General features: G+C 33.6%; 1 long non-coding RNA gene across 1 annotated transcript; it reads left to right on the top strand.

Moving 5' to 3' along the window:
• Nucleotides 1-2,418: 2,418 nt before the first annotated feature.
• LOC125678286 (uncharacterized) lies at nucleotides 2,419-4,492 on the top strand. Its single transcript, XR_007371464.2, has 2 exons — nucleotides 2,419-2,473; nucleotides 4,058-4,492. It is a non-coding gene; the product is annotated as an uncharacterized LOC125678286 (long non-coding RNA).
• The last annotated feature ends 309 nt before the right edge of the window (nucleotides 4,493-4,801 follow it).

Raw genomic sequence — 4,801 nt, 5'->3', positions numbered from 1 at the left:
CCATGAGGTAGATCCATATTCGAGTAATGTGTGGTAATGTGTGGTTAGGCCTAGGTACTTTCTTTCCAGTTGATTCAGAAGAAAAGGCAAATATTGCCTTACGTCGGTGACTCCAATGACTTAACTAACTATCGCACGGTATTCGTTCATGTTTCATAGCTCTACATATTTAATTTATCCTATAAAACCATTGACTTTCCGACGTGACAGATGATGAGGCCCCAGAAGGGGTAATTTATATTCGTTATTTGTTTTAACCTTTTACAGCATAAGGAGTGAAAAGAAGTTATTACTGGATGCATATGTGTATATGAACGGTAAAATGGGGTTAATTCATTAGCGGATTAGGCGATAGAATCTGCACATCCATTGTGTTAATGACTGTGAGTGCTACTAGTTAGCTGTCACTGGATGGGTTGAGATAGTTCACAATGACATTCATGAAATCACCCAGGCAAAATTTTATCCTCATGTACTACAATTTCTGAATTCTTTGCCATGCCATTTCATATTATTTTGAAATTATATGAAGAAACTACAAAAATTATGAAATTTATGAATATTATACCCATAAAAAATGAGTTCACAAATAACATTGCAATAAGTTTTGTACAAAAAGGTATTTTTCATTGAAATATATGTTGTATAAATATGATATTTGACTTGCTTATGAGCAGGTTGCTGTAGATCACTCTGAATTATATCAGCGAATTATAAAATTTACAATCAGATACAGTAGCACACATGATATATAAACTGAAGTACACAAATCACTTCCTCAAAGTTTAGGTGCACACTATCTGTTAAACATAAAAGATTGAATTCTTCCTGCTGCCTTTACTGTGACTTGTTAAACTTTTGATGACTTTTTTAGAATACTATGCTCTGCCTGTACTTTTCTTGTTTCTATTCTCAATATGTCATTTAGTCACCAAATGCCCCAAAATATCCAAGTCTTGAGGCAAATCTTCAAAGTTTGTAAAACTATGTGCATGAGCAGCACTGTCTATGGACATAAAACACATTTCAGTGTAATGATAATATAAATACTTTTCAATTTGAAATACAAAATATATTATACATTATATATATGTAAAGACAAGGCTATTACATATATATATATGTGTGATAGCGTTGTCTTTACAATTGTATATATACAATACATGTATATGATATATGTAATACATATATATCATAATATGATTTTGTCTGGTGCCATATTCATGCATTCAAATCACTGATTGTATCTTGAATATTATTGTTTCTATGATATAATCTATAATATGTGCCTTTGCCAGTAATTGTTATTGTGCTTGTCCAAATACATCATTGTCATTGTGTGCCTGGATCTAGAAATTTTCCTCGGGGAAGTGGGTTCCACCCCATGTAATATTTTTAGGGGCCAATCAAAGTGAGGGCCTATCATTTAGCACTGAACAACTGAAAGTGCTTGAAAAGGTTAGATATATTAATTTACTACCCTACTCAGGTGGTGTTGGTTCAGACCCTCAATCCAACAACAACAACACCACCCCCTTTTATAACTGCTCTTAACATATAGCCCCTACCAACAGAATTAGATATCAAATTTAAAAGAAAATGTGGGGGATGTAATAAGAATTGCACAGTAGGATAAAATGAAAATATATAAATATAAATGTTATCTATGTTTATGTACTACATAGTCAATGTAGAAACAAAAGTCAATGTAATATTGAAATATAAACTTTCTCTTCCAGATATGTTCAAATCCAGCACTCAGTTAAATATACTTCTACTCCTGTGCACAGCCAGGCAGACCGAATCCTTTTACGGGAAAATACATTATCTCTGATATTTCTGCAGAATCCAGACAAGCAACCAGTGATCAGTATGTTAAGATTCAGCTCAACATTTTCTTCATCTTGAAATGAAATATCAGTATATGTAGATGTATTGACTATTGTTTAGTGGGTTTTTTTCAATACCTATACAAAATTAAACTAAATTCTCAGTCGTATTTCAATGCTGACTGTTATAACTACATGTAGTAGTTTATATACTTATACATAGTACATTGATGTTTCTTTTGTAAAGAAAAATTTTAGTACTTGGTCAAATGTACTTTATTTTACAGAGGAGTGTCAGGTGTTGAAGAGTTCGAGCCAGGCCCATCAATCAGGTATGGAACTGACACTATCTGAATAGCAAAAATATGAATCAAAAGAAGAGATGTGTGTGCGTGTTGAGTATGTGTAAATAATTGCATGTACATGCAATTAAAGCATTTATTTTACAGTAATATTATGATATTCTGGTATTCAATCTTATAATTAAAAAAGATTTTTAAGATACCTTTCCAAAGCAATTTACATTTTCAATTGATTTCCATTATAGATGATGTAAATCTAATGAAAATGATACAAAAAAACCAAAACTTTTTCTGTACAGTAAGAACACCAAACTGTGCATCATCCTTTCTGAATCCATTTGAGTGAGTATCAGTAATTATATATGTGTTGATCCTGAATCTAAGGTAGTTAATTTTGTGTAAGTTCAGATAAAAATTCTTCCATATTTGTTGGCTGGGGCTGGGTTGCACAGCGTGGGCTTATAAAATAGTGAAAGGGGGGGGGGGGTAGGTATCCCAGTGATATGATACCTATTTTGTGTAATCAACTCCTCTCACACCTCTAACTTGATCAACGTTCTTCAAACTTTGTACAGTTGCTTAATATGGATACACTGAAGATGTGCTTGACTGTGCCTTTTTGAAATTCTTGATACTTGAAAGTAGACATTAACGGCAAACTAACAACTCAACTGTATGAAAAACGGGATGATTTCAGCTTCTCCATCGTCAACTTCCCACATTTATGTAGCAATATTCCAGTATCACCTGCACATGGTGTTTATATATCTCAACTGATTCGATATGCAAGAGCTTGTTCTGAGTATAGTCAGTTTTTAAATCGAGGTAAGCTACTGACAAACAAGTTGATGGTACAGGAATTTCAACAGTCTCGATTGAAGTCAGCATTTCGCAAATTCTATGGACGTTATAACGATCTAGTTCGTCAATACAACCTCGCATTGGGTCAAATGCTGTCTGACGTGTTTCATACCGATTGTTAAGCCGTTCTTGGCACACTGATTTTGACTGCGGATAACTCCGTTTACCTGATCAGGATATGGGGCTCACGGCGGGTGTGACCGGTCAACAGGGGATGCTTACTCCTCCTAGGCACCTGATCCCACCTCTGGTGTGTCCAGGGGTCCGTGTTTGCCCAACTATCTATTTTGTATTGCTTGTAGGAGTTATGAGATTGATCACTGTTCGTTATCTTCACCTTGCACTTGATACAGTTTTTATGCTTCCCAAACATTTCCTTTGAGAGCATATAGTCGCTGTTATATCTGTCCATCTGTCTGTCCAAGCTCATATCTCCTAAACTTTTCATCAGAAATTGATATAATTAATAAAAAATGTTCCTTGACAAGGACTTTCAAGATTATTTTGGGAGGGTCAAGGTCACTCAGGACACATAAACTTTCCTTATTTCAACAATTTTTTATATAGAAGTTCCCATATCCTAAACCTCTCATCAGATATTGATCACAAATATTCCTTGAGACAAGGACTTTTGAACCAAAGTCATTTTGGAAAGGCCAAGATCACTCAAAACATATACCTTACATAAGTAAAAAGTTTTTTATTTCATCAGTTTTTGAACAGGTACATTGTATATCCTACAAATAAGTAATAAGCAAATGTCTTTCAGACAAAGGTCACTCAAGGTCATTTTGTAAAGGTCTAGGTCAATCAGAACATATACCATATAGATGAAAATACTTCATTTCGGATTTCCACTATATTTCAACATTCAACAGTTATTGATCTTTTGGACCAAGGTCTCTGAAAGTCAACATCACTCAACACACCTCACATATGTAAAGAAACCTTCCTTTCAACAATATTTCAACAGTTATTGATCACTGTGCAAGTCATTCATCATATGAAGTTAAGTTGCAATTTGGGGAGCATCCATCAGATTTACTGATATTCTTGTTTTTTTAGATTGAGTATTGACATATCAGAGGAATCTGGCACTTTAAAAGGAGATGATGATGAAACATACTATCCAAGTTTCAACTTCCACTCAATTAGAAGAGGATAAGAAATCCAGATTTGAAAATTGACTCCTATTCAGAGTGACATGAACATATTTCAAAACTATATGACAGTGTCTATACAATATTAAATTTGCTGTAGGTAGACTGTAGTAATATTTTTCTGCTACCAAAGTTTTAAACACATCATTGACATTACTTTATAGACTGGGCATATTTCTTGTAATTCAATACATAGTTTTCATATAACAGTAGAAGACATCAAAGCATCCAATTGCCATGTGTTGAAAATAAATGTTTTCTCCAAGTAGAATATCTATTGATCTTATTACTTATAATCTGACAAATTATTTTAGGGGCGAGATCAAATATCCAATGTTTGACACATGAATAACATCTTTAGTGTTATTGATACAAAATTGAAACTAAATGGATAGAGCAAGTAGTCTTTTACCAAAATTGTAAATTTGATGATCCCCAGAGTAGGGGTTTTGACCCCAGGGTGGGGTCAAACTTAGTATATAGTATTTATGTGCAAGTTTGCTAATACTGTATAACATCTAAATGCATGCTTAGGAATAGCAGAAAATGATGTGCAAAAAAATGGTGAATTTCAATCAAAACCCAGGGTTATGATTGATTGATTATGATGAGTCCAAATTAGTGATATCTTTTGATGTTTTAATGTTAA

This window comes from Ostrea edulis, chromosome 2 (assembly GCF_947568905.1).
Source record: "Ostrea edulis chromosome 2, xbOstEdul1.1, whole genome shotgun sequence".
NCBI classification, from domain to species: Eukaryota; Metazoa; Mollusca; class Bivalvia; order Ostreida; family Ostreidae; genus Ostrea; species Ostrea edulis.
The sequence above is the reverse complement of the archived record's forward strand: the minus strand, read 5'-3'. Positions and strand labels throughout refer to the sequence as shown.